The following is a 19,255-nucleotide window of genomic DNA, read 5'->3' as shown; positions in this document are numbered from 1 at the left end:
TTAAACCAATAAGAAATCCAAAACATGAACAGACCAATAAAGAGTAACGAGATTGAAGCTGTAATGAAAACTCTCCCATTAAACAATTATCTTGGGACCCAATGGTTTCACTGCTGAATTCTACCAAACCTTTAAAGAAGAATTAGTATCAATCCTACTCAAACTATTCCAAAAATAGAAGTTCGCAATACTTCCAGTCTCATTCTATGAGGTTAGTATTAGCCTGATATTAAAACCAAAAACACGTCAACAAAAGAAAACTACAGACCAATATCTCTGACGAATATTGATATAAAAATTCTCAACAAAATACTAGCTAATGAAATTCAATAATACGTCAAAGAGATTATTCATCTTGGCCAAATGGGGTTCAAATAAATAACCCTGTGGTTTATCCTAGGGACACAAAGATGGTTCAACATATACAAATCAATCAATATGATACATCATACCATCAGAGTAAAGGACAAAAACCATATGACCATTTCAATTGGTGCTAAAAAACATTTGATAAAATTCAATATCCCTTTGTGTAAAAAGCCTTCAAAAAACTGGGTATCAAAGGAACATACCTCACCATAATAAAAAGACCCGCAGCTGGTATCATACTAAATGGGAAAATTCTGAAAGCCATTACCCTAGATCTGGAACACAATAAGGATGCCCACTTTCAACACTGTTATTCAACATAGTACTGGAAGTTCTAGCTACAGCAATCAGACAAAATAAATTTTTAAAAAAGTCATCCAAATTGAAAAGGGAGGAGTCAAATTATATGTTTGCAGATGATATGATCTTCTATTTGGAAAAACCTGAAGACTCCACCAAAAAAAAAAAAAAAAAAACTATTAGAAGTGATAACAAATTCAGTGGCAGGATACAAAATCAACATACAAAAATCAGTTGTGTTTCTATGTACCAACAGCAAAAAATCTGAAAATGAAATTGAAAAAGTAATAACATTATGGGGGAGAACTACACATACTGGGTCCTGCTGGTGGGGGTGATGTGGGGAAGGAGGGCATCAGGAAGAATAGCTAATGGATGCAAGGCTTAATACCTAGGTGATGGGATGATCTGTACAGCTAACCACCATGGCACATGTTTACCTATGTAACAAATCTGCACATCCTGCACATGTATGTACCACTGAACTTAAAAATAAAAGTTGAAGATTAAAACAGTAATCTCATTTTCAATAATCATAAAAAAATAAGTACCTAGGAATCAACTTAACCAAAGAAGTGAAGGCTCTCTACAATAAAAATTATAAAACACTGATGAAATAAATTGAAGAAGATACAAAAAAATGAAAATATTCCATGTTCACGAGTTGGAAGAATCAATATTGTTAAAATGTCCATACTAACCAAGGCAGTCTACAGATTTAATGTAATTCCTATCAAAATACCAATGACATTCTTGACAGACGTAGAAAAAAAAAATCCTAAAATTTATATGGAACCATAAAAGACCCAGAATAGCCAAACTTCTCCTAAGCAAAATGTACAAAACTGGAGGAATCACATTACCTTACTTCAAATTATGCTACAAAGGTATAATAACCAAAAACAGCAAGGTACTGGCATAAAAACAGACCCATAGACCAAGGGAACAGAATAGAGAACCCAGAAACAAATTCACACACCTATAGTGAGCTCATTTTCAACAAGGTGCCAAGAACATACACTGGGGAAAATACAGTCTCATCAACAAATGGTACTGGGAAAACTGAATAGCCATATGCAGAAGAATGAAACTAGACCCCTATCTCTGGCCATATAAAAAATAAAGTCAGAATGAATTAAAGGCTAAATCAAATTATGAAACTACCACAGGAAAATATTGGGGGAAACTCTCCAGAACATTGGACTGGGCAGAGATTTCTTCAGTAATATGCCACAAGCACAGGCAACCAAAGCAAAAATGGACAAATGGAATCAGAACAAGTCAAAAGTTTCTGCACAGTAAAGGAAACAGTAAACGAAGTGAAGAGACAACCCACAGAATGAGAGAAAATATTTGCAAACTACTCATTTGACAAAGAATTAATAACCAGAATATATAAGGAGCTCTAACAATTCTACAGGAAAGAAATATCATAATCTGATTAAAAATGGGCAAAAGATCTGAGCAGAGATTTCTCAAAAAGAAAGACATACAAGTGAAAAACAGGTATATGAAAGGTGCTCTATATCACTGACCATCAGAGAAATGCAAATCAAAACTACCATGAGATACCATGTCACCCCAGTTAAAATAGTTTATATGCAAACAACAGGCAATAACAAATGCTGGAGAGGATATGGAGAAAAGAGAAACTTCCTACATTGTTGATGTGAATGTAAATTAGTACGACCACTATGAAGAGCAGCTTGGAGGTTCTCGTAAAACTAAAAATAGAGCTACCACTGCTGAGTATATAGAAAGGAAATCAGTATATCAAAGAGTTATCTGCACTCCTGTGTTTATTGCAGCACTCTTCACAATAGTGAAGACTTATAAGTAACCAAGCTAAGTGTCCATCAACAGATGAATGGATAAAGCAAATGAGGTACATATAAACAATGGAGTACTATTCAGCTATAAAAAGACAAGATCATTTCATTTGTAACAACATGGATGGAACTGGAGGTTATTATGTTAAGTAAAATAAGCCAAGCACAAAACAACAAACGTCACATGTTCTCACTTATTTGTGGGATCTAAAAATCAAAACAATTGAACTCATGGAGATAGAGAGTAGAAGGAAAGTTAGCGGAGGCTGGGAAGGGTGAGGGTGGGGAGTGGGAGGAGCTGAGGACAGTTACTGGGCACAAAAAATAGAAAGAGTAAATAAGATTTAGTATTTGACAGCACTACATGGTGAATACAGTCAATAATCATTTAATTGTAGCATTTAAAATAACTAGAAGAGTATAATTGGATTGTTTGTAACACAAAGGATAAATGCTTAAGGAGACAGACATCCCATTTTCCATGATGTAATTATGTATTGCATGTCTGCATCAAAATATCTCATGTACTTCATGAATATATGCAACTACTGTGTACCCACAAAAATAAAAAATGAAACATTTAAGAAGATGTAGAATTGATTTATATTACAGGGCAGCATACTTTCTCTAGAGTTAACTGAGTTTGACTATGATATACAGAAATAGCAGCTACATATGAGTTAACAAACCCTTTGAGATACAAAGCCTACAACCATAAATAAATGGTAATTGAACATAATTCAAATTCTCAGAGTAATAATTTATTGATTTATGTTAAATCAACATTGATTGATTGCACTAATTACCCCATTTAAGTGTTCCCACTGTATATGTCCTTTCTTTTATAACTTTGTAGTCTACTTTCACTCTGACTTTTTGTTAAACTGTATAACCTGCTTTGCACAATGAGACTGTAGCAATTTTAATACAAGCAAAATCTTGAAAATTATTTGCACATTTCACTCTCTCTTTTCAGAACCTTCCACTACCCTGAGAGCCAGACAGGATAAACTGGAGGAGGACAATAAATTACATGGTGGAGCATCCTAATTGCAGCTGTCTTAGGGTAACAGGCCTCCAGCTAACCCACTTGCTCATTTCAAACACGTAAGTCTAGGAGAGATAAGCTGAGCTTCATCCACTTCAGTAGACCAACCTGGCTAACACACAGACTCGTGAAAATAATAAACACCTGATATTTTAAGCCGTTTTATATTAGGGTAAATTGTTACTCAGAAATAGCTAACTGATGCACAAAATAAAAATGTCTATAACATTTTCTGTAGAAGATATAGGAGTAAGTTTTTGTAAACATTAATGCTTATATACACTAAAAGAGCCTTTTCATAAAAGAGTCATTTTTCCTTCCCCAAAATTTTTTCTAGTTTTTGCATGACTTGCTCTTTCATCTTTCACTTCCTCTCGTCTCTGCTTAAGGGTCACCTAATCAAAGACTTTTCTGACCATTCTATATAAAGTTGCACCCCCTACTGCCCACTGTAGTCTTTATCTCCTTAACCTGCTCTATTTTTTTCGTTACCATTTAGTAATTTAACATCCCCTTTCAAACATATCCCACACACACACACACACACACACGCACGATTTCTTTCATTTTAAAAAAACTTCCCACACAGAACTAAACTGCATAATGCAAAGGTTAGGACTTTTTTTCCAGTGAAATTCAGTAGCTTCAAGGTATAGAAAAGCCTAAAATGTAATGTATTGAAATATATTGTTGAATTAATATTTATAGATGACATTTGTTTATGTGGTGGACATCTCATCTTAAAAACGAAAATGGTTAAAACCAAAGATAAAGTGAGAAAATTAGAATTCCTTGAAATATGTCTAACAATCATAGTAACAAAACTAAATAGAAGGGCTGAATAGCAGAATTAATACATTAGAAATAATGAGCCTACAAACCTGAATTTTGTTCTTTTTTTTTTTACTAAAATGTAGTAAATGCAAGACAATGAGAGAAAAATAAGAAAGGAAGGTTAAAATAGAAGATATAAAGATTAGCTGCAACAAGAACAGAAGAAAAAATGTTACCAAAGAAACAATAAAAAATCTTTTTCCAGAGTTGAAAACAGATATAAGTAAATAAGATATCTAGAGTGTACCATCCAGGTAATAAACAGGATGAATATAAAGACCTAGGCATACGACTCTAAACATTTCAATGCCAACAGCAACAAATAATAATAAAAATGAACAAATGAATAAGCAAATACATATATACATGCATATATGGTAAGTGGAGAATCTATGAAAGTATGGGAATAAAGTTATCTATGGCCAACTCATGCACAATACTGACTTATAAAAAGCAATGATGAAATAATTACTTTTTCATTCATCAAGAAATTTAATGGACCAACCATAATTTTTTAATCACGGTCCCAGCTGCTTGAAATGCATTCATAAAGAAAACAGAAAAAATAACCGCCACCTGCCTTCTTATTAATTTTGAACCCTAAATGTCAATGACTAAATGAACATTCAAGTGTCAGGGTAAAATGAATATATTTTTAACATACAATGCTTATCAAATTTATTGTGAATTCTAGTCATCTGCAATATAAGAATGCTACATACCTAAAAAGCACTACATCGCAAACTCACTAATGAATATAAAAGTCTTAAATAAAATATTACCAAACCAAAGGCAATGACATCGTTAAAAATACTTTAAAATAGGGTTCATCTCGGAATTCATTGGAATGCATTATATCCATTAATAAATCTAGTGCATTTACTACAAAATGTATTGATTTATATTGCTGCATAACAAATTATCTCAAGCTTAGCATCTTGAAACAATTTACTTCATTATCTCACAGTTTTACAGCTCAGAAGTTCAAGCATACCTTAACCGATTCTTCTGGCAGGGTCTTCCAAGGCAGCAATCAAGGTGTCTCATCTGAAGTCCTGGGTGCCCTCCCAAGATCACAGGGTTGTTGGCATTTTTCACTTCCTTTAGTTGTAGAATCGAGGTTCCCAGTTCCAAGAAGTTGTCTCTGTCCATTGAGAGTTCAAACCAGGCTGTTAGCTTCTTCATGGCCAGAACATTTCTACTCTTCTAGTCTCAGATTTCTGTCTGATCTCTAGACCCTCTTTTAAATGGCTAACCTGATTATGTCAAACTCATCCAGTACAATTTCTTTTTTCATTAACCTGAAAGTAAACTGACTAGGAACCTTAAATGCATCTTTGGTATCTCTTTATTTTTGCCATATTATGATACTTAATGTAATCATTGGAATAATATTATCTTCCCTTTGCTATATTCTAAAACGAAGTTACAGGTCATTCCTACACTCAAGGATATTAAACATGGATACAGGTCATTGGGGATTATCTTAGAATTATTTCTCTAATTTATAATAATAGACATACATTAATAAATCTATTATTATCTTCATTTAGCCACTAATTTATCCATTATTACACATTAATATAGGTAGATAAAATTAGCATATGATTATATCTGTAGGTTCTTAAAAGGCATTTGACAAAATATTACCCCCAATTCTGTTAAAAAGACAGTCAATAATTTGGTATCAGTTAATGTATCCTTAGCATGTTAGAATTAATATATCTCAGCACTAAAGCCAGACACTAACTTAATGCATACATGCTAAGAGCTTTTCCACCTGATCAGAAACAAACGAACAAAAACGGATTTATCTTATCTTCATTATTACTTAACATTATGTTGGGAGAAAATTCTTCATGGTATCTCTAAAGGTCTGTATTAATTTTTTTCCAGAATATATTCTCAAGTGTGTTTCTATGATAAACAGTTTGGAAGCAGGAATAATGTCACCCTACAGAGCAGAGGGTAGACTTGTTCACTGACCAGGATAATAAAGATAATATATACATCTTATCCTGGAATAAAGGTTGGACAGGATTGTTTGTTTTCTCCCTGTAAGGTTGGGAATGTCCCAAGTTGAGAGTTCGTCATTTGTGACACAAAGCATTGTGGCTGCTCCAAATCACCCATGCGGAACATTGTAGGCTGCTCCAAATCACCCGTGTGGAACTTGGAGAACAAGAACCAATAGAAATATGAAGCCCCTTCTGTCTGCTTTGGTGTAAATAATAAAATCCTTTGTATTTGACCCAGGAGTCTCATGTTGTCTATTAGCAAAGTTGGAACTGTGGCATTCTAATTTGTTAGTTGGCAAGTAGTTAAAATATCAGACCCTTTGTCATTTTAGCCACATCAATTTGAAAATACTAGCCACATCAATTAGGTGAGACAAAATCATTGAAATTGGAAAGAAAAACATAACATAAACTTTATTTAAATATAACCTGAATATACATCTAGGAATCTTCCCCAAAATCACTTTCACAATCCAAATAAGAAAGTGGCTGATTTCACAATCAACACACTAAAATAACATTCACTGATACAAACAGAAAACTAAAAAGTGAAGAAGCAATACTAAAAGAGAAGTTTTATCCTGCCATATGCAACGAGTTAACTTCCAAATTTATCTTTTTTTGGATTAATTATGTAAATGTACCAAGTAAAACAAACAAAAAAAGCTATTAAAAGAAGCTGTGAGTGAATTTCTAACTAGGGAGGAAGGAAACTTCTCTATCAGGACTACAAGTCCAACAAAAATAGGAAATATGTTAAGTTCAACTTTATGTTAAAAAATACTTGTTAAAAACAACCACAGGAAAAAATAACATTAAAATTTTATTTTCCAGAATCTCAAATCAAATGGAAAGATTATTTCAAGATTTTAATGAAATGATAACACTTGAACGAAGTTAAGCTCTTAAGGGAGTGTTTGCTTACAAATCAAAGCTTAGTGACCTCCCAGGTTCTCTAGTCTCAGTATTCAACAATTATATTCGTTTTCATAGGTACCTCTTGCTTTCACAATCTAATATTGAATTGTTTTATTTGTATTTATATTTTATTGATTAATAGTCTTTAAGTTCAGCATTCGCACAACTTTCATGTATTCATCTTTCAACATTTATTTCTTCTAATATTTTTTAAATATTCCATTAAGCTCATCCCCATTTCACCCCAAGTATTTTGGAAATATTTCTACAATTTCATTTATCTCACCCCATATCAAGAAAATATGTGTTTTATAGACTCCATCTTTTTCTCTTACTTTGAAATTTTTCCCATGATCTTTTTGATGTTTTAAAAAGATACTAATCCAGGAACATATATTGAGTCATTATAGACAAGAAGGTTAAGATCACAGCTCTTTAGGGCCAAGCTCTGTGACATGATCAAGATACATATCAGTACATCTGCTATTGGAGAAATTATTTTTTCTTTCATTCAACTAATGTGTTTATATACTTTATGTTCCAAATGTTAAACAAGGCTGTCAGTATCCCAAACATGTAATTTGGCCTTAGTGTATAAACTCTTCACCAGGAAGCAATGTGTATTGCTATTATAGAATGGCATCTTTAACTGCAAGTTCTACATCAGTCATGTGTTTTTATGATAAAGTTTCAAATCATAGAGGTACCATGACAAACTCCTGCTGTGGTGTACTGTGTATTGCACCATACTGTGGGCAAGTAGAAGGCTATTTTCTGGTATATGTTTATTTACACACACACACACACACACACACACACAGACTTTTTGGAGAAGAACCAAATATTTAATGGCATATGTACTTGTTTTGTTTTCTTTCTTTTATAGCAACTTTTAAAAGTCATGTCATACCTTAGAGATTTTTCTTGAATTTTATTTTTCTTCGACTTTAGTGAAATGTATCTTATGTGTTTATCTTCCTGAGACTTTAATCATCACATTTTTATTTTTCTGGTCCTCAAGTTGTTCTGTGAGATTCATTCATTATTTTTTTACTAGTTTACTATTTTAAAATGGCAGTACCATAGACGCTTGTCATGATTTTCACCTCGAATGTGGCAAAAGCATTGTCAGAATAATCATTTTGTGGTAAGGTAACATTTCAGTCTTCTTAATTTTATTTTCAAGATGAACACCTATTGATGTTCTCTCAGAGCAAGTCCTGAGAGAAGTGAGAGAGAGAAAAAAAAAATAGAAAGAAAGTGAGGTAGCTCAAAGTTGTTTATCACCCAATTTCTGAAGTGACATTTCATCACATTTGTGGTATTCTGTTTATTAGAAGCAAGCCGGCAGATCTGGTGTACACAGAAGTGAAGCGGGTTACACAAAGGTCTGGTTATCATTGGGATCCATTTTAGAATCTGTGCACAATATCTGTATTCAAATGCCGGCAATATAATTAAGAGAAATACAGCCTTAAATGAGATGTTCTATCACTTTTCAGCTTCCAAAGAAAAACTGTTTCCTCATCTGTTACACGAGATCATGATACTGCCCTTGAACACCACACCATGTTAGAATCATGGCAAGATATATACACACATGAATGCATGTTAAAAGCATCAGGTCCTATATAAGGAGAAGTCAGCATTGTTGTTGTTATTAATTGGTAATATAAATAAAAATTAGTTTGATAGTTGTATTACTGAAATATTTGTGAGATTGGGTTTCATTAAGGATCCTGCAAAGCAACATTGCAGAAGCTAAAGATAAAACCTTATTTTTTGAAAAATATGTAGGGTTTAAAGTAAAATATTCAGTAAAGTAAGGGAAACAGTCATTCATTTATTTCACAAGTATTTTTGCAGTGCCTTTGTAGTGCCAATCAAACTAAATGTGGTTTGACAATAGATCCAAAGTGAGTAGTTTAATTTTCCTGTAGTATGAGAAATGAATTTGGGGGGAGTAAATGCCTCAAAAGAATATTAGAATTAGCTTATTGCAAGCCTAATGTTTTATGAAAGTGAAGAGAAGCAGGATTAAAAGTTTACCTAAATCTTACAGCAAGTGAGCTGCAGAGTCATCCCTAGAATCCTGATCCTCTATCTAGGCCAATTTTTTTTTTTTTTTTTTTTTTTAGAAAGACTGATTTTCTTTCCGTTGCATATTTTATTATTTCTAACAAAAATGAATAATTGTAAAGAGCAATGGGATGAAATAGTGGGAATGAATATTTCATTCTAACACATAGACTAAGAGAGTTTATATTTTAAATTTTATTTTTAATATGGTTCTATCCTGTAAAAATATTTTGGAGATTTAAAAATAAATTATACCAACATTTTCCCTGTGTGATTAAAAATGAGAACACATGGACACAGGAAGGGGAACATTACATACCGGGGCCTGTTGTGGGGTAGGGAGAGTGGGGAGAGATAGCTTTAGGAGATATACCTAATGTTAAATGACAAGTTAATGGGTGCAGCACACCAACATGGCACATGTATACATATGTAACTAACCTGCACGTTGTGGACATGTACCCTAAAACTTGAAATATAATAAAAAAATTATTTTACTGAAAAGTGTTGAAAACATTTGACATTAAAATGAAGCACAATTTGTCTTACATATATTACAAGGGAAATATTACTGTCCTTTTCACTTGCACAAATTCCTATATGAGAGCCAGAAAAAAATACTTAATATTTATACTTACTATTTATAGACAGTTTTGGAACATACATGGGCAAGTCCATGACAAGAGGCATACATCAGTGTGGGTACTTGAAGACTGAGTTAAAATTGGTTCTCACTAAGGATCATGGCCTGCAGTTCCAACCATGTTACTGCAAAAGGCACTATTTCATTTTTTATGGCTGTGTACCCCCAAACACCAGTATCACAAAATGTTCTTAAGTAACAGACCTACATATGTACCCATTGTATCTACAATAATAGTTGAAATTTAAACTAAATATTTAATCACTGGTTCTCATCAGAGGCTTCTAGGTAGAAAATGTTGAACTCATAGAAGAAGAGAGTAGAATGGTTTCCAGGGACTTAAAGGATGAGAGGTTGGGAAGATGTTGGTCAAAATATATAAAATTTCAGTTAGATGGGATAAATAAATTCTAGACATTTATGGTACAACATATTGACTATAGTTGGTAATAATGTATTTGAATCTGAAAATTGCTAAGAGAGATTTTTGTTTTCTAATGACAAACAATAAGTACGTGAGGTAATGTGTATATTAATTAGCTTGATTATGTCATTTCACAGTGTAGGTACATTTCAAAACATCATGTTGTACACTGTATATTATATATGGTATACAACTATATATATTTGTTTGGTGAGCTTTGGTGTCAAGGCATGTACTGATGTGCCTTGACACCATACCTCACCAAATAAATCAGGACCTCTGGGATTGGGATCAAGGTACCAATATTTTTAAAGTTCTTTAGGTGATTCTAACACTGAGCTAGAATTGAGAACCTCTGAGTTATCACAGAGATGCTGATGAGAATTCGAGTGTCGAATGCATACACAGCATTCACAGAAACTACCTAGTCCAAATACTTTCCACAGAAGGAGGACTTTTCAGTCTTTGGTATTCAAAGACATTTACAGTTACTTTTCTCTCACAGAGCTCTTCTCGGCTAACATTTCTGATGCTTGTAAAGAGTTGGAACCATCAAGTTATCAAATTAATCATGTGTCACCTGCTAACATGAAATAAGTGCTATGTTTCTAACAGCAAATGCTAAATTAATGTCATTTTAGTCACAAGGAGTTCAAAATCAATTTCAATGCTAATCAGTGGTTGAAAGAATAGATTAGCAGTGCAGTGAATGCCATTACCCTTTCAAGCATCTCTTTTATGTGATGCTCCCTGCTGAGGTGAATAAGGTTGTGAGGCTGTGATATCAAGAAGCAAGGGTATCAGTTAAAAAAAAAGAAATAAGAAGTAAAGTATAAAGATCCTGGAGAGGAAAAAGTTAAGTTAAAATCCTATTAAATTAATTTATTTTTGCCTACAATAAACTATCATTTCAGCAATAGAGTGAACGCATTGCTATTTCAAATAAAAATGACCTCTAAATCAAAAAATGGAAATAACTTGTATGATTTTTGAAGAATTTTTGTTAAATCATTTTAATTTTAACATAAAATTCTTAAATTCAAAGCCTTTATTTTTATCTCTACTGTATAATGTTATTTTACACTGATATGGCTAAATCTTCTCCACTATATTATTAAAGTAACCCAATATTATAACATAATAATAATAATAATAGTAATAATAATATAGGAGAGAAGGCACCATCTTGATAATACTCCTAACAGAAAATATGATCTTATTACTCTGCTTCAATGATAATATGTAAAGGACTCAAAGCACATTTTCTTTTGCTACATATCTCTTATTCATTTACAGTGTAGGTTTGAATAATATATTGTAATTATACTTTGTATATACAAAAATCTTCTCTATGGAAAGAAATTTAGATGAATATTAAGTGGATTTTCTGTTTAAGAAAATTATTTTAAACCTTGACTGAGAATGAACTTTTTTGCATGATATTTCTGTACTATAGAAAGGTTCAGCAAAAAAAATGTTCAGAAAAAAAAGGGAAAATATATATAGATATATATTTTAGAAATTTTTTTAAAAAATATTTTATCTTCTCTTTGCATTTATAACATAATTCACTTCAACAATCACAGAATCCTTTTTTTCCAATGCCACAAACTCTGTTTGCTTAGAATGCTGGTATAAATCCATGAATTTTATGTAATGAACTTAAACATAGATTAGAAATTGAACTGATGAGCAAAACAATTTGTGTTTCTCAAGACTAAAAAATTATATTAAGTAGATTAGCTGTGTAGATCTGTACAGCTTATTACCACATGTATTATGATAAATGAAATATAGCATATTCTCTCATATCTATCAGCAGTACATTTTTACTTCTTCTAAACCAGAGTTTATGTGTTGCTAGTTTCATGCACATCCGTGTGAAGAGACCACCAAACAGGCTTTGTGTGAGCAATAAAGCTGTTCATTTCACCTGGGTGCAGGTGGGCTGAGTCCGAAAAGAGAGTCAGCGAAGGGAGATAAGGGTGGGGCTGTTTTATAGGATTTGGAGAGGTAAAGGAAAATTACAGTCAAAGGGGGTTTGTTCTCTGGCCGGCAGGAGTGGGGGTTGCAAGGTGCTCAGTGGGGGTGCTTTTTGAGCCAGGATGAGCTAGAAAAAGGACTTTCACAAGGTAATGTCATCACTTAAGGCAAGGACCGGCCATTTACACTTCTTTTGTGGTGGAATGTCATCAGTTAAGGTGGGGCAGGGCATATTCACTTCTTTTGTGATTCTTCAGTTATTTCAGGCCATGTGGGCCTGTCACAGGGGATGCGATGGCTTGGCTTGGGCTCAGAGGCCTGACATTCCTGCCTTCTTATATTAATAAGAAAAATAAAACAAAATAGTGTTGAAGTGTTGGGGTGGCGAAAATTTTTGGGGGGTGGTATGGAGAGAGAATGGGCTATGTTTCTCAGGGCTGCTTCAAGCGGGATTAGGGGCGGTGTGGGAACCTAGAGTGGGAGAGATTAAGCTGAAGGGAGGTCTTGTGGTAAGGGGTGATATTGTGGGGATGTTAGAAGAAACATTTGTCATATAGACTGATTGGTGATGGCCTGGATACGGTTTTGGATGAATTGAGAAACTAAATGGAATAACAGAAGGAGAAAAACAGGTATAAAAGTTCTAGGAATTGGGATGACTCAGGACATCTGATTAGAGAGTGCCTAAGGAGATTCAGGATAGTCCTGCCAGCAGAGATTATTTATTTACTTCAAGAGTTAAGAGTGGAAGTTTGGGGATAGCACTAGGAGATATCAGCTGTGATGGCCTGGAAAAACAGTGTAAACCGGCAGTGTAAACAAGAGCAGGGCATATATGAGTAGTTGAGAACGGTGAATAGGAGTATGACTAGACAGAAGATAGTAGGGATGATAAGTTTTTTGGGGGCACAGTCTAAGTTGGTCTGGTGTCTGGAATGAGACTGGGGCCTAATAAAAAGGAGCGTCTATACAGGAGCTTAAATGGGCTGTACCCTGTAGCATTCCGAGGACAGGCCTGAATTCTGAGAAGGGAAAGTGGTAAAAGTATTGTCCAGTCCTTTTTAAGTTGGTGGCTGAGCTTGGTGAGGTGTGTTTTTAAAAGACCTTTAGTCCATTCTACTTTTCTTGAAGGCGGAGGACTGTAAGGGATATAAAGGTTTCACTGAATACTAAGAGCCTGAAAAACTGCTTGGCTGATTTGACTAATAAAGGCTCGTCTGTTATCAGACTGTATTGAGGTGGGAAGGCTAAACTGAGGAATTATGTCTGACAGAAGGGAAGGAAATGACTGGGGTGGCCTTCTCAGACCCTGTAGGAAAGGCCTCTACCTATCCAGTGAAAGTATCTACCTAGACTAAGAGGTATTTTAGTTATCTGACTCAGGGCATGTTGAGTAAAGCTAATTTGCCAGTCCTGGGTGGGGCAAATCCTTGAGCTTGATGTGTAGGGAAGGGAGGGGGCCTGAATAATCCCTGAGGAGTAGTAGAATAGCAGATGGAACACTGAGAAGTTATTTCCTTGAGGATAGATTTCCACGATGGAAAGGAAATGAGAGGTTCTAAGAGGCGGGCTAGTGGCTTGTACTGTAGCATAACCTGCCTTTGCTGGTGTGTGGCAATTCGGCCTGGTGGAACTATCATCAATAAATCAAGCGTGATGAGGGTGAAGAACAGGAAAGAAGGAAATCTGGGGAAATGAGGTGAATGTCAGGTGGATCAGAGAGATACAGTCATGGGGGTCAGGTGTGGTATCAGGAATAATGTGGAAGGCCGGATTGAAGTCTGGGCCAGGAACAACGGTAATTGTGGGAGACTCAACAAAGAGTGAGTATAGCTGAAGGAACCGGGAAGCAGAAAGTATATGCATCAGGTATGAGGAAGAAAATAGATTTTGGAAGTTATGAGAACTGTAGAGAGTGAGTTGAGCATAGTTTGTGATTTTGAGGGCCTCTAAAAGTATTAGGGCAGCAGAAGCGGCTGCATGGAGACATGATGGCCAGCCTAAAACAGTAAGGTCAAGTTGTTTGGAGAAAAAGGCTACAGGACGCGATCCTGGTCCTTATGTAAGAATTCTGACTGCACAGCCCTGCACTTCAGCTGTGTGTAATGAAAAGGGTTGGGATGAGTCAGGGAGAGCTAGAGTGGGGGCAGTTTCTAAAGCTGTCTTCAAGGAATGGAAAGAGGAGTGGGGAAAGGATTTAGGATCTATGGGGTCAGCTAGGTTTCCTTTTGTGAGTTTATCTAATGGTTTTGTTAGGGTGGCAAAACCAGGTATCCAAAGGTGAAAGTATCCAACCATGCCCAGGAAGGAAAGGAGTTGTTTTGTAGAAGGGGTTGGGGTTTGAGAGATCAGTCGGACACGATTGGCAGGGACAGCACGTGTGTTTTTATGAGAATTATGCCGAGATAGGTAACAGATGAGGAAGAAATTTGGGCTTGATTGAAGTAATGGGGGCTGTCTGTGAAGCTTTGCGGCAGTACAGCCTAGGTAATTTGCTGAGCTTGATGGGTGTCAGGGTCAGTCCAAGTGAAAGCGAAGAGAGGCTGGGATTAAGGATGCAAAGGAATAGTAAAGAAAGCATGTTTGAGATCTAGAACAGAATAATGGGTTGTAGAGGCAGGTATTTAGGATAGGAGAGTATATGGGTTTGGTGCCACGGGGTGCATAGGCAAAACAATTTGGTTGATAAGGTGCAGATCCTGAAATAACTTGTAAGGCTTGTCTGGTTTTAGGACAGGTAAAATGGGGGAATTGTAAGGAGAGTTTATAGGCTTTAAAAGGCCATGCTCTAGCAGGCGAGTGATAACAGGCTTTAATCTTTTTAAAGCGTGCTGCGGGATGGGATATTGGCGTTGAGTGGGGTAAGGGTGATTAGGTCTTAATGAGATGGTAAGGGGTGCATGATCGGTCGCCAAGGAGGGAGTAGAGGTATCTTATACTTGTGGGTTAAGGTGGGGGGATACAAGAGGAAGACACAAAGGAGGCTTTGGATTGGGAAGAAGGGCGGCAATGAGATACAGCTGTAGTCCAGGAATAGTCAGGGAAGCAGATAATTTAGTGAAAGTGTCTCAGCCTAATAAGGGAACTGGGCAGGTGGGGATAACTAAAAAGGAGTGCTTAAAAGAGTATTGTCTAAGTTGGCACCAGAGTTGGGGATTTTAAGAGGTTTAGAGGCCTGGCCGTCAATACCCACAACAGTTATGGAGGCAAGGGAAACAGGCCCTTGAAAAGAAGGTAATGTGGAGTGGGTAGCCTCCGTATTGATTAAGAAGGGGACGGGCTTACCTTCCACTGTGAGAGTTACCCGAAGCTCGGCGTCCGTGATGGTCTAGAGGGCTTCCGAGGCCATCGGGCAGTGTCAGTCTTCAGCAGCTAAGCCAAGAAGATCTGGGAAGGAGTCAGTCAGAGAGCCTTGGGCCAGAGTTCCAGGGGCTCTGGGAGTGGCTGCCAGGTGAGTTGAACAGTCTGATTTTCAGTGGGGTCCCACACAGATGGGACGCGGCTTAGGAGGAATCCCGTGCTGCAGGCATTCCTTGGCCCACTGGCCAGATTTCTGGCACGTGTAGCAAGCTCCTGTGGGAGGAGGTTCTGGAGGAACGCCTGGTCGCTGCGGTTCAGGTGTTTGGAAGTTCTTGTGTGCTGGAGATGTGGCTGGGGTTTGTTTCACAGTGGAGGCAAGGAATTGCAACTTTTTTCTATTATCGTACACCTTGAAGGCGAGGTTAATTAAATCCTGTTGTGGGGTTTGAGGGCCGGAATTTAATTTTTGGAGTTTTATTTAATGTCGGGAGCAGATTGGGTAATAAAATGTATTTTGAGAATAAGACAGCCTTTTGACCTTTTAGGGTCTAAGGCTCTAAAGTGTCTCAGGGTTGCTGCCAAATGAGCCATGAACTGGGCTGGATTTTTATATTTGATGAAAAAGAGCCTAAACGCTATCTGATTTGGGATAAAGAAAAAGGAACATTAACCTTGACTATGCCTTTGGCTCCAGCCACCTTTTTAAGAGTAAATTGCTGGGAAGGAGGGGGAGGGCTAGTCACGGAACGAAACTGTAAGCCAGACCAGGTGTGAGGAGGGGAGGTGATAAAAAGATTATAGGGTGGAGGAGCAGAGGCTGAGGAAGAATTGGGACCTAGCTCGGCCTGGTGAGTAGCAGCCTGGGGAGGAAGGGAGAAGTCAGATGGGTATGTAGAAAAGGAAGATTAGAAAGACTCAGCGATGCTTGGGATTGGTACTGAGGGGACAGGCAAGAGGGAAAGAAGGAAGATTTGGGACGAGTTGCACTGGGCACAGAGACTAGGAAGGGACTGATGTGTAAAAGAATGCCTGGATGTCAGGCACCGCAGACCGTTTGCCTATTTTACGACAAGAATTATTTAGATCTTGCAGGATGGAAAAATTCAAAGTGCCATTTTCTGGCTATTTGGAACTACTGTCGAGTTTGTATTGGGGTCAAGCGGCATTGCAGAAGAAAATAAGGCATTTAGGTTTTAGGTCAGGTGTGAGTTGAAGAGGTTTTAAGTTTTTGAGAACACAGACCGAGGGAGTAGAAGGAGGAATGGAGGGTGGAAGGTTGCCCATAGTGAAGGAAGCAAGCCTAGAGAAAAGAGAGAGTAGAGAAATGGAGGGAAGGGGTTCAGGGGTTCTTACCTTCCAGAAAAGGGGTTGGGGCACAGAGATAAGAGGTCAGGGCATGGAAATAAGGGATGGGGCACAGAAATAAGAGGTTGGGGCGCAGAAATAAGGGATTGGGGCACAGAGATATAAGAGGTTGGGGTGCAGAAATAAGGGATTGGGGTGTAGAGATATGAGGTTGGGGCTCAGAAATAAGGGATTGGGGTGCAGAGATGTGAGGTTGGGGCGTGGAAATAAGGGATTGGGGGTTCTTGCCCCATAGAAAAGCGGGACTTGCCGCTAAGGGTGAAGGAGAGGGGTTGAGGGGTACTTGCCCCTCCCCTAGAAAAGCAGAGAAGGGGTAGAGACAAGGAGAGAAGGGGTTGGGGTACTTGCCCCTTCCCCAGAAAAGCGGGACTTGCCGCTAAGGGTGAGAGACCAAGGCAGGTGTCCCTGGGTGGTTTGACATCTTTGAAACGTGGTTGAATAATCAGAGAGGCATCCCTGAAATGACTAAACACCAAGGGAAGGCTGCCTTCCCAGTCTGTGACCGGTGCCAGAGTTTTGGGTCCAGGGATAAAACGTGTCTCCTTTGTCTCTACCAGAAAATGAAAGGAATTGAAATTAAGAGAAGGGAGCTATTGAAGTGTGGCGCCAAGATTGAAAGGAGAAACAGGTTGAGGGATAGTGAGGGAGGTTGGAGAAGAGTAAAAAGAGGCCGCTTACCGGATTTGAAATTGGTGAGATGTTTCTTGGGCTGGTCGGTCTGAGGACCTGAGGTGGTAGGTGGATCTTTCTCACGGAGCAAAGAACAGGAGGACAGGGGATTGATCTCCCAAGGAAGGTCCCCCATCTGAGTCACGGCACCAAATTTCATGCACGTCTGTATGAAGAGACCACCAAACAGGCTTTGTGTGAGCAATAAAGCTGTTTATTTCACCTGGGTGCAGGTGGGCTGAGTCCAAAAAGAGAGTCAGCGAAGGGAGATAAGGGTGGAGCTGTTTTATAGGATTTGGGTAGGTAAAGGAAAATTACAGTCAAAGGGGGTTTGTTCTCTGGCCGGCAGGAGTGGGGGTTGCAAGGTGCTCAGTGGGGGTGCTTTTTGAGCCAGGATGAGCTAGGAAAAGGACTTTCACAAGGTAATGTCATCACTTAAGGCAAGGACCGGCCATTTACACTTCTTTTGTGGTGGAATGTCATCAGTTAAGGTGGGGCAGGGCATATTCACTTCTTTTGTGATTGTTCAGTTACTTCAGGCCATCTGGGCTTATACGTGCAAGTCACAGGGGATGCGATGGCTTGGCTTGGGCTCAGAGGCCTGACAGCTAGTATTGGGCTTTTGAGTAATTTCCTATAATGTGTACTCATTTTTGAACAATGCTTTCTTAATATGATCTTTATGTAAGAACAGAGCCAAACAAGGGTATAATAAAGAGGAATTCTCAGGCACCACCTTAATTCATTTCTAGTTATGAACACTGGGTCTCGTGATGGCACTGTTTTAGTTCTTGTAGCAGGGTTAGTTGTATTTCATGGTCTTCTTTTCTAAAATACATTCATTCTTATCATTTAATATTGACCAACTATCAGTTTGTCTTTTCCATCCTGATGCCTAAATTTATTTACTCTTTTCTATTCCCTTTTATTCTTGCTTGCAAAATGGCTAATGCTTTGCTTAGCTATAAGTTTCTTATAATGCCTTGTCAAACACAGCAAAGAGCAAAAATTACGTGCTACCAACAAGCTATTTTAACCTCCTGTTACCCACCAATCCTGGGTAAATTAGCTGTATCATATGTTTTCCAGTTCTTTGCTGGTGTATTGCACTAAATATTTTCCACTACAAAATTTGGATACTGTCTCATACCCTGATGATATATATTTTTTCTCACTACCTACTGCTGAACCCCTAAAACAATTCTACAAATATTTGATTTTAGTTTTTGAGGCAGTACCCCAGTCATAAGTACTAATTTCTATTACAGAATGGACTAAATTATGCTGCTTTAAGATATTGACCCTTATTTTCTAATACCTCACCAATATTTATTCTCATTTGTATTTTTTCTAATTTTAGTTGAATATTTACAATTTTCTTTTTTATGGAGTTAATTTTTATGTCAAAGTTTTAACTGTTTTTCTTTATAATTTCTTACATATCTCTTCTGCTTATAAACCCCTTGCATTTTTATT

General features: G+C 37.0%; 1 long non-coding RNA gene across 1 annotated transcript in view; it reads right to left on the bottom strand.

Annotated features, from left to right (window-relative positions):
• Nucleotides 1–18,336, bottom strand: part of LOC107967779 (uncharacterized) — a 42,838-nt gene extending 24,502 nt beyond the window's left edge. The window contains exons 1-4 of the long non-coding RNA XR_001708496.3: nucleotides 17,789–18,336; nucleotides 15,731–15,832; nucleotides 8,227–8,536; nucleotides 5,375–5,524 (exon numbers count right to left, since the gene is read on the bottom strand). This is a non-coding gene — a long non-coding RNA (uncharacterized LOC107967779). The remainder of the gene's footprint in view (nucleotides 1–5,374; nucleotides 5,525–8,226; nucleotides 8,537–15,730; nucleotides 15,833–17,788) is intronic.
• Nucleotides 18,337–19,255: the final 919 nt, after the last annotated feature.

Source organism: Pan troglodytes, chromosome 10, assembly GCF_028858775.2.
Source record: "Pan troglodytes isolate AG18354 chromosome 10, NHGRI_mPanTro3-v2.0_pri, whole genome shotgun sequence".
Classification (NCBI taxonomy): Eukaryota; Metazoa; Chordata; class Mammalia; order Primates; family Hominidae; genus Pan; species Pan troglodytes.
This window is presented reverse-complemented; position numbering and strand designations above follow the sequence as displayed.